This window comes from Diorhabda carinulata, chromosome 5 (assembly GCF_026250575.1).
Source record: "Diorhabda carinulata isolate Delta chromosome 5, icDioCari1.1, whole genome shotgun sequence".
NCBI lineage: Eukaryota > Metazoa > Arthropoda > Insecta > Coleoptera > Chrysomelidae > Diorhabda > Diorhabda carinulata.
Genome location: NC_079464.1, coordinates 15,819,814 through 15,832,516, shown reverse-complemented (window position 1 = coordinate 15,832,516; position 12,703 = coordinate 15,819,814).

Here is a 12,703-nt window from a genome sequence, read left to right as displayed (position 1 = left end):
TCTCTCGTTGTAACACTCCTTCAAATCATTCTCTTAACGTAATTTATTGCGCAGAATAGTTTATTTCTATATTTAATTAGGATTTGTTTTCTTAGCAATATTATTAGGGTACCAATTCACTTTAAATTAATGATTTGTCATTAAAAAGTACTCAATTCAATTTGTTCTAATTTCTACTAGTTACGAGGTTCACTTGAATGTTTATTTAAGATAAATAAAAAGAGTAGATTCGATTCCCAAGGGGAAGAAGTCAAAAATCTTTCGTTTCTCAATTATATTTAAAAATAATTTGTTTTTTGCTAGTTTCATATTAAGCATCATCTTTATTGCTTTTTTTAATACTTCGTGGTACACTCAATGAAGTCACTGGTGTCAAAGTGTTGTTCTTTTCAATGGGCGTTTAGTTAACTCACTCTGTGTTCTCCAGGTCGGCGTTGTAATGAAGAGATGGAAAAATTGAAAAATTGGATATATAACGCATTCCTACCTCACCCACCTACATCTCTAGAAAGCTGCGTCGCTCCATGACTATTTCAAAACTCAAAATCCGTAAAACATGAGAACCACGTTGCTCTATAGAAATTGGTCTCTGTTTCGAAACCAGTATATTAGACCTTAGTTAACTTAGATACTCTTCACGAAAATGACTAGAGACAGTTAAACTTTCTCAGTTTAGTTGTATGTTTTTCTATGGTACAGGTTGAGAAATCTGGCAATCGTGGAAAAAAATTATAATTCACTGAGGTCATCTCAGATCCTAATGATTTGAACAATCCTTCAAGAAGGAATTTTTTTCTTATAACAACATGGAAGGAATGCGAATTGAATTAACAAACAATCTCATTTTATGAGATGGTTTTTATCAAGTAGAATATTCAAAAAATTAAATTCAGAGAGTTGACCAACTAATTTATGATGAAACATCACTGCAACATAATTTTAAATTTAGTAAAATCACGGATATAAGCAAAAAGCTAAATGTTATATTTAATAACGAAAAGATGTAATACTAGGCTTATTACTTAAGCTTTGATTAATAACCGAAAACAAATATTTATAATTGGATATCGCTTTATTTTTTTTATACACTTTTTCATGTGTTAGAGCCAATTATTGAAGCATTTTTTCCATTCCGATTGCAAAAAAATGTTGACTTCACAATTTATTTTTGATCAACGGTAATAAGACGAAATCATTAGGTGCCAAACAAAGACTATACCGCACATTTCAGCCCAATGATTAGTTAATACGTAAAAAAAACGTACGTACCTACATACAAGTTAATAATCCTATTAGTTAATCAGTACAAATAAACAGTATTATATTCCAATGAAATGATATAAATTTAGTTGTTGGATTTCTATTGGTATAAGTATAAAAATTTTGACGATTTTCCTGTGAGATTGACTACCCAAACAAGCTTTAGTATTCGTGGTTGCATATATGTTTGCGTTCATTTCAGATTTAATTTCACCTTCGAACGTCGAACAAGTGCAAGCAATTTTGAAAACGATCTTAAGCTGGTAAAATTCCCAGCTACATATATTACAAAGTAATGAGTTTACGACGAAATGAATCAAGTTTTTCATTGATCAAAATTCATATTTGTGGCTTTGATATATTAGTAGACAATCTGTATTAATGTTTGATGACAAAGTTTTTTATTCCGCTTAAAGCATATCATAAACACAATCCCAACCATGATGTCATTAGCTACCACTACAGACTTTCTTAAAATAACTGTCTGATATGTCCTTAGAAGTTTACAGCGTTATTTAGGGAACCTTAAATTCCCCGGAAGGAGATTATTCTTCAGAAATTCGGTCTCAGTTAAAGTACCACCAGCTTTTTAGCGAATGACGTTGAAATAAAAAAGGTGGTAGCTGTAGAACTGCGGGAAAAGAATGAAATGAGGAAGGAATCGGGAACACAGATTGAAGATGGAACGAGTAGGAAGAACAGATTTGAATAAAAAGGAGCTTATGCTCTAATATATGAAAAAACTGAATTTATATTTCTTTAAAAGAAAACCAAACAGGAATCTGTCCTATTCTATTCGTTCTGTTCCCCAAATAAATAGAAAATACCGATTTATATGAAAATTATCATATGAAATTTACTTAAGTCAAAAGGAAATCCATAAAGATAACTAAAATGTTTGTGATCACAATAAAAAGCAAAGAAAAACTTACCATCGATTATAAAGAATAAAACTACCACAAATTTATATTTTTGTTATGTCTAGTGTAGATGGATAGAGGAAAAATTTGAGTACATTCCGAGGTTTTATTGACTTTCTCGAATGAAGTGGTAGGTTGATATCAAATTTTCAAAAATTCGAATGCTTGAATAAATAAATGAAAAGGGACTACTGTGCCTCGAAACGTGAACAAAACAAGACAAGACAAGACAAGAACTGTCGGGAGTTTCTCCGATGTTCTTCAGATGTTATGGTGCATCGAACCATGTCGAGTAAGTGTACCAGTAACTCTCCCAAGCTCGTCTTTATTGAATGAAAGGGCCTTTCCAGACCAATTGGTGGAATAGGAAATTATTTCAGACCTGGGGTCTTATTCCATGTTTCTGATTTGTTTCCATTTTCCCACTTCTTTAGGAGTTGATGGATTTTTGAGAAACCGATAAAAGATTGTGGTCCTATAAAAGGAATTGAAGGCCTTTTTCCTCCAGATAATCAGCTTGTTCATTGCCGGGTATGCACATAATAGTAATTTTGGTGTTTGCTTCCATTGAGCTCAAATAGCTCAGCTATAGCTAGTTTTGACTCAATTTTATAGAGTCAAGTGCTTGGAGGGTTACTTTGATATAAGATAGGATGAATATCTTTGCATTGCCCATTGGGATAGCGAGCTTGGTTGCTGGCCCATATATTCTGGCCTCTACTTGACCATAAAATACTAATCAGCCTCGTGGGAGAGCAAATTCTAAATTTGTTGATTGCTATCGACTTATTATTATAATTTTATAGTTTTTGCTTAAGCATAGTTTAGAGGACCTGGTGTCTGTGATCATATCTATGGGCACCTTACATTCCTTTAGAATGCTGAGATACCCAGCTAGGTCCCCATGTTCCTTCTACCTTTATGCAACAGTTTTATAAAGCATTCCGTGCCTTATGTCTTACTCTTTGAAGGTGTTATCTCCATGCGACGGTAGTGAACCCAGTAAAAACATTACTATGAGACCCAATTGCTATAATATTTGAACCAGATTTGTACAATTAGTCATCATAGAGATCACAACACAAAAAAAATGCAAAAAACATTGGCTGTCAATTTGAGTTTTTCTGTACGTAACTACTGCAATTCATTTTTGAATATTTGTGAATGCAAAATTGCATGCATGCATCTTCAATGAATTTTAAGCTGTAGTAACTGACCATACGAAAATCTGGTCGCAGGTTGCAAATGATTCTCATCATATAGATTGCTAGTGATGGCCATAGTCTTTTAAGCCGGAGTATTCGCTGTGAAGGAATTTGGCGCACTACAAAGAGTAATTTCAATCTTCACAGACAGCAGGGCTTGAGCGAAAAGAATCACTCATACATGAACTAGTTAACGATTACTGCCAACATTAATCTTCTTTGAGTGCCCAGTTACTCGGATGAAGGAAACCAAGACCAGAGTTACCAATTCCGGTCACCAATCAACAAAGCCATCTGTGGGTCGAGTGTCTATACTACCACATCGCTGACAAGGAATTTATTTGTTAGATAGTCTGTGATATAATACAAGCTGAGACACTTAAATGGGTTTTCTGCTTGGTTTATCATTTAACTTCTTCATTTGAATAGATCATAAATAGGTGATGGTGAAGGTAATGAACCTTTCAACTGGACAGAGTAATCCAAACTGACATCTCCATGTCCATCCAATTGCAGACCATGTCATCGGTGAATACAGAGGAGAGTTTTAAACATATCAGCAGCCTAACATTTTTTCAGTGACGTTAAAATGTTAAATCTAACATGCACTTTCATAAAACTTCGGCTAAATATCTATTGTGATGCTTTATTTGTAGAAATATTCTGACTCCTACCCTGTTTATAGGATGCATCAATTGGAATAATTGAAGTTTTTCAATCCGTACTTGTTTGGCGAGAGGGGTATTGTTGAGGATTTGGGTTGCTTTAATATTTATATATGTTTAAATATGGATTTATGTGAAAAAAGTTTCTAAACATATGACCACACGAGAGACAACAGTTTTTAATCATTCATGAATTTATATAGTTAGTTCTCGTTGATTTTAATTACTTCGGGTTATAACGATATAAAAACGACTGATCTACTTATATTAATATACTTTTTGTAAAGAAATATTTGATTGGCTCGAATAAATTCGCTACAATCCAATTCATGCTTGTAAAAGATTTAAATTTGCCGCCATTTATACAGTAAGTGTTAACAGCCTCAAAAAACAAATCGACAGCTGACAGTTTAGGGTTAGTAAAATTGGAGTCTGAAGTGCCCGAAATTAACGCAAGATTTAAATTTGCCGCCATTTATACAGTAAGTGTTGACAACCCCAAAAAAACAAATCGACAGCTGACAGTTTAGGGTTAGTAAACATGAGGCACGATATAGCAACGTGTCTTTATTATTGAACAATATTTCAAAAATGATGAAAGCTTCGCGGCCGTAGTTTGATCATTTCATACAAAATCTGTTGGGAATAGTGTTTTAATTCCGTTATTCCAAATAAACTGGTCGTTATAATGTTGATATGCAAGTAGTGCATGAGGATAGAAGATCTCTATATTGGAACAATATCTGAAGCCTGACTAAAACACAGAGCAAAGAGAGTTTGTTGAATGAATTTTCACCTTCATTCAAACTAACTGTTGCTAGTTCCTTGTCATCATCTTTTGTGTCTGACAAACCAGCTTTTTGGCCCTCTCAATCATCAACTACCATATGGGTATGCCCTTTTAATAAATATTTGTGAGTAATCAATTCTATTGTTCCCAAAATCCACACGTATGCGACACTATCATAAAATTTTGATTTGATTTTGATTTTGACCTGCGCAGTTATCTAATTGAACTGTCAGTTCCAATATTTCAGCATCTAAATTTTCTTGTGCCTATTTAAAAATACACGATCCAATTCACAACCACCACAAGCACCCACTGTTTCATCCCACATTACGCAGTGGCTTTTTCACTCATTTTGAAATCAATAACTTAGCTGTTTAGTTACAAATATTAATCGAATCATAAATAAAAGATTTAAAAACTATTTGTAAAACAAAACAGAAACACCTAAAAACATATAAACAAGAAAACTAGTAGCAATACCTGATATAACTGTTACCTTCTAGACACATGTCAGCTTTTGACAGTGTTGTCTTTTTTCTCAGGGGGTAAACTGCCTTAAAACACTTGCATCTTCTTCACATTCAGTATTTGATAGGGGTATAAGTTGTAACTCAAGTTACTCGAGTTTAACTGTATCATTAGCTGTACCGATACGACAACTATCCACTCAAGAATACTCATATACATCTCGATAATGCAGTTACATCATTAACCTCAAAATCGAGAATTTTGTAGTTTACCTCTCACAAATTCTGAAACTAATTTCAACGTGTTTCTGGATGCCACAATTTAATCCGTTCCTGACGTATGAACGACAGTCGTTCTTAGTTGCCCACCTGGTACGTGTCATAGTCTCTAAAACTAATCAAAAGTGCTCAACTATTTTGATGTTTTTATGTTTATAAATAATTTTGGTAAAGCCCGAAACTATATCCAAACAAATTCATGAATTATATAGTTGAGTCCGAATCTGCTGATGTCCGTATCATTAAGAAAAAAATGTGCATGGTATATTATTCGAAGAATTAACAACAGAACGTGAACGTTTTACCAATAAAAGTCTTCGTATTTCACATCGGACATTCACCAATGGTTATGTATATATACACTCACAAGAATAAAACTAATTACCAGTCAGTTAAGAATTTTTACGATGAATTTTTATATGTTCTACTTAACAAGCGATCACCTACTTTTTTTAACGCGACCCCTCTCGTCTCTATAAAGGGGTTCATACACTGGATCATATAATATCTGGGTTGTGAATTGATATTATGATTTATTACTTTCCATAGGGAGAGTGGGAAAGTGAAATGCTATGCAAATATCAAACTGTTAGTTCCTAATTTTTGAAGTTGTTGAACTAAAAAAGCAAGCAAAAGTTGTGATTGGTAGTTTATTTTATTAGAAATATAAATACCAACTACTTTTTACGTAAGAACCCCTTTTTTAACTTGTTTAATTTCCATAATGCACACTACTGGTGAGATGAGAATCCCCATGTCAAAAGGGTATGGTAAGAACCGTGTAACTAGCGCCCTCTACGACAGTCAGACAGTCTTGAATGCGAATGACGTTACGAACAATTTTTACTGAGCAAATCCCAAATATTGTTCAGTTTTCTATCTATCCTACACACACCCTGTATACCTAATTTATTCTCTTTCTACCCTATTGGGTGTAGGGGTGTTATTTTTAATATTTAACTAATTATACTCTCTATCTCTCTATCTGTCGCCAAATTTTTCTCTTCGATTCGTGACCTTTCCTTCATTTTCAAAATTCTTCCTAGCGAGTTATTGGTGATTTCTTTCTTTTGGCATTTCATTTTCTTAAATTTTCTTGTGAAATTCACTGATTAAGGATTAAATCTACTTAACTTGTCCAGCTATCTAATCTCCCACCAACAAGTGCAGCAGCTCATCAACACATAAATCGTGTTTATTACCCAATTAAAAAATGGTTGGGACATGATTTAGAACCTCTAGAATGGGGTTGGTTACTCCAAAATGAGTTTCTGCAGCCAATAACTACATTATTACCACCAGCTCCAAAAGAATTACTCAGTACAATGCTTTGTAATTGTAAGAATGGTTTTGATTTGCGCTGAGGATGCATAAAATCGGGCTTGCAATGCAGCTTAGCTTGTGGACAATACAATGGGCAAGCTTGTCTCAATGCCCTTGTATTGCAAGACGGTCCCGAGGAAGACTGCATTTGATGCAGAAATTTTAGAAGGTTTGGAGACAATCATACAGGTAAACGAAGATGATGGAGAAGAAATTGAAATTTTCAATTTCCCAAGAGATGAAAATTGATATTTTTGAACATCATATTTGTTAAGAATTTAAATCTACATTTAATTTTAATTTTAATTGTAACAAAGAACAGCTACCAAATAAAAATTAACTTAAATTATATTTACTTGATTCATTTCTATTTACAATTTATCTATCTATCAATCTATCCATTTACAATGTATTATCGAATAAAGTTAATGAAATGAAACATCATTCAATACAATGTATTAACTGATAAGTAATACAAATTATTTATTGATGATAATATTTGAATGATTCGGTAACTGGGTGCTCTCCGGTCTCTATCTCGAAACAGGTTGAGCGTACAGAAAAAAAGTTGCAACAAAAGTTATGGCAAATTTTTCTATCTTCAATTTTCATATATAAGAACCATAAAAACGGAGATAATTGGTCGTATTTTAAATAAAAACTATAGTCAATTGGAAAAAACAACGACACTCTAATAATCTCGTAGATAATTCTTAGCCGTTCAGAAGATTAAAGAGTTTCGTGAAAACGAAGGACTTTTGTACTTTAATTAATCTCTTGTTGTGATTTTTAGCTTAATTAAAAGTTTTGTTATTTCTCTACAACCAGTAGCGATTATAACATAATTTTTAAATACATATACGTACATTTACTAACGAACATATATTGGGTTTAAAATTGAATGATGTCTATGTTCAAGTTAATCTAAAATTTCAATTAATTTAACCTTAAAAATGTTCAATACTAATTGGAACGCACCGTGTAACTAGTGCCCTCTATAAACTCATGTGATATATCAGCTTACAAAATATTTTCATATGAAATTTCATCACAATGTTGCGGATGACAGTAAATTTTTGTTTTTTAAAATATCTACTTAGATCGGACAATCATTTTAAAATAACTAAAGTAATATTTTACTCCACTTTCTGACTACAACATTGCAAATAATAATCGAGAACATAATTAGATCAATGTTAGTATATTATTATGAGGAAATTTATATTTCAGAAAGGGGGTAATATGTTTTAATTGTTGTTAATAAAATGGAAAGAAAATAAAACAAAGGAGCATATCGCCTCTATATAATTAATAACTGTTTATACAAATCACAAATCCTTAATTAAGAGTAACTTGTGGTATTCACTTATTAAATTATGTATATAAAAGAGCTCGTGACTTCATAGGCGTACCCAATATTGTACGTTGTGTCAAATTAGAATGGAAACATGAAAAAACATTATCCATAACATGTTTTGCATGATTTAAAACTTTGAGTATAACCACTAGATATCAAATTTTGTGGCCCCTATATAAGGTTTATCGAATAATATGAATTATGCTCAAGAGAATAAAAATTAATATTAGGATGATATTTGGTTAGGTTACAGATTATGTCAAAAGCTGATATTGTTAATGAAGCAAAATGAGAAAACTGTATATAGACAAAACTTTCAATAGAACATTCGATGCCAAATCGTCATTTTTTTCTATATAAATTAACCAAAACAAAATTATAGAACTCAGTCTGACTACAGTCTCAGTGCTTACAACAAAGTAAGTTTTTAAGAGACGATTCATATTTGGCGCAGTCAGTAGGATACTGGAAGACTCTTTAGAGATCCTCGTCGTTTTCAAGCCTTCATCCACTATAACTGAAAACACTAGCTCCAGGGGTAACAGGATAGTTCATCTTGAAAGAACATTCAGGAATGTACCTTAGCATCACCTCTATTTTGTAAGCCATTTTATTTATGACAGACTCCTTTGCCTTAGAATCTTCTGACTTAGAACTTAAAATGAACGAAACGCTACCAAGCATAGTAGATTTCAACATAAGTGGAGAAGATTGGAAATTATGGAATTATCTAATGTAATTATTCTTTCTTGAATGAAATGAACTTTATTTTTAATGTGCTTACATCTATCTGACGCAAGTCTCGATCGATGCTACCAACCTATCCTCTCAAAATTCCCTTTCAAGAGCGCGAAATTTGACTTAAAATATAAAAATGCACTAAGTAACTTCAACGATTAAGATAACATTACAATGATTATATTCGACATGAAAAATTTAAACATCATCCCTTACTTTGATGAAAGAATTCAACCACTGAACCATTTATAATAACCAAAATAATCCAGTGGATATTCAGAACAAAATTTTTTATCATGGTATTTTGAGTAAATTTTTATTTGTATCTGAAACATATAAAGTTGTGAAAGACGTCTTAACTCCGAATTTGGATAAAAAAACGAAAATTCTCTAACTAGAGATTGAGTTAACCCTCGACCTGGGCCACAATAATCACCTCTGTAAAGAATTAAAAATCTGTGAGTCCTTTTGGGGTTTATAGCAGTATACGATTCCAGTGCAGAAGGACTTAAAACTCAAATTTTAAATACGATTCAAGAATGTGGAATTGATTTGTCTAAATGTAGAGGACAGGGTTATGATGGAGCACATGTTATGTGGGGTGTGTATGGAGGATTACAATATAGTATAGTGGATCAATTTGTGTTACGCCACTGTTTTATATCAAAGAATCGACACCGCGTCTCGTGTAGAATTTATTTAGTCTATTTACCTAATGGTATATGATTTAATGGACAAGTACTCTTTCCATTTCGCCGAGTGACCGTTCATCGGCAACTTTCGCTGATTTAGGTATACTAAAATTTTATTTAATTGTATAGTATTTATATTACTCCTCATAATCTTGACGGATTCGTGAAAGTTCTGATTATATTAATCTAGTTGCAACTTCACCTGTAAACGTCTTTATTTTATACAAATAGTAACATTGCTCAAATATAGTTCTGTTGACATAAGATAAATTCTGGAGTTATTAATGATCATAACTCATGAAACTATTAAAAACCATGAGATATTTGTTCTGATTATTTTCCACTTACATTGCAATGCTATAATGTAATGATTGACCTTCTTTGATTTATCTCCCCATTACTTTATATTCTGGTAAAAGCGTATCCCATTTTCCTCATTATATTTTATTGAATGGTCAGAAAACTTGAAACTACCACAGGTTGGTATAATTTGAAAAGCTAATCAGACAATCTAAATTAATGCTGGAACCTGCTGAGCACTTACCGATAATGTGGTCAGCAGGATCATCCTCTTCAATACACCAACGGAGTCCCTAATCGTTCGTGATACATTTAGCATGGAGACGATGTTTTAGATGATTATTTATTTTGCTTGCCTCATTCCAGGTCTATCAAATTATCTCAGCAGAGTTCATCTAATGATCAGACTACTTTGAATGGGTTATCAGCCCATTGTTGTTTCTGGTGATGTCAGTCTAGCGAGCTAATTAGTATCGTCTTCTCGTGATTCACTAAATACTCAACCAAGGTAGACCTTACATCAGCAGTTCTCATTGGATTCTAAAAGGGAAGTTTAGGTAGTACCAGTTCAGCGACTTTTATAGCAGCTCTGCTGTCTGAACTACTGTGAAGAAGATTGCATGTTCCCAAAGTGGAGGAAATTTGGCTATTTTGAAGTATTCATCCTGGAGCTATCCTTTTACCTGGTGAATCCATTATTCAGTGCTGTGTGTCTAGATTTTTTAGTACAATCTTCTTTGACATTGATATGTATTTTCAAGCCCCTATGATTAATTGTTGTAAAATGCTTATAAAAACAACTACATCATGTGTCCAAATTATTGCATATCTAGTTGCTGCAGCATCCGATTCGTAGAGAATATCTAATCTTTATGCTGTCCTCATGATTTCATCATCATCATATCGTTAGGTCCAAATATCCGGTACGACTTGAACAGCCATATTTGGAGTCGTACACAAAGATCTTGTTCCACTAAGATATGATCTTTGGTACTCGATGGCTCCGTTCGCCAAAAGAGGTCTAACCATCGTATGTAAACACCAGCTGAGGTTTCAAAAATTCATATTGACAATATTGTCACGATTTAATAGAGTACAAAAGTCATGCTTCTTTTTGAAGTCCTCAACAGACAACCAAAGGTAGGTGATATCTCCTAACTTGTTCTCGCCAGGGTCACATAGCATGGATAGCCTTCTTCAATCTAGTGTCCGCGTAATGATACTAGATTAGTTTTGGATCCAAAATGATCTCCAAATACAGCGCATATACAAGATTAACGTTTTCCGTTATTATAAAATCAGTGGCGTGTGCCTGTCGTATGATTTCTGGTGAAGAGAAGATTGGTTTTCTATAGTTTATCCCTTAGCCCTGAATATTGGGACACAGCCTTTGATATGGGACAGGGCAGAAGCGTCCTTTTTCTGGCCAATAGTGACCAAATTTTGAGTATAGGTCTACGTGCAAGACCAAGATGATCACTCAGACCACTTTTTTTTAATGCAAGTCCAAGATCAAAAGCAAGATTAACGTGGTTAATATAAATTTATATGAACTTATTTCGACTTCCTATGTTTAACATAGAGAAATTAATCCATAAAGTAAATTACAATTAGGCGTAAATATAGTCAAGTTAGTTTTTTCTACTGCAATAATAAGCTTTGGGATCGAGTTTGTGGTTGGAATTCAAGCTCGAACTCTTCTTTTTATTCCATTCTATGAATGTTCTATCGGATTTAGATCTGGACTCTACGCTGTCCATAACCCGAAAACCGATTCTACAATGTAGTCTTGCAAGAATCTGGTGGTTTTGAGGTCTTGCATTGTCATACACAAAGGTGAATTCGTTTCCAAGGTCGCTCTTACAAATAAACACAAGATCAGTCCGTGCTGCTATAGAAATTGCACCCCAGATTATCCAGGAACCACCTCCATAAGCACTCCGCTATTTAAAACAGCATTGTTTCAACGTCCAATTCAGATGATATGAATCTTTAATACGAAAGCCAGTGAATTCTCTTTATTTAATTTAAATTTAATGTGAACTACCTCACTATATATCAGATTGATACAATCCAGTATATCGTGTAGTCGTAGTTACTAACTTATCTATCGTTTACATAGGTGGGAATTAATGAAAATGTTTGTAGTTTTCATGAAAAAGAATTACAAACTATTCAATTTCATATTTAACTCAATAATAATTGATGCCTTATCGACTGTAAAGGCAGCACTTTGTGTACCAAATTCGTTTCTGTAAAGTAATTCAAATTATTATCTTAACTTGACAAGCTATGTTGAAATAAAATCAAACTATTTAAGTGGGTCAAAAGTTATTATGGGTTATGAATAATCTAGCAAACATACACGCGAATTTAATAAAAGCGTGTTAATAATTATTCTAAAATAGTCTATAATATTATACTTGAAAATATAGACTTCAGACCCAGAGACTTCAATTGAAACTTTTAGTTTTAATAAGTAAATTAAGGGTGATGAATTTATAGAAACGACCTTGACTATGGAGGAAAGAAATCGGAAGCAAAAACGAGTCATACGGCACATACACACCAGTCAAGGGTGTCTGGAATCACCTAGAGAGAGAGTTTTTCCATTGACCCAGTTGTCTAGCGATGGCGGTGGTGATGCCTCGAATAGAATCGACCAAGACCAGTCTCCTGCAACCGATCTGTGCCATTCTCTCATCAT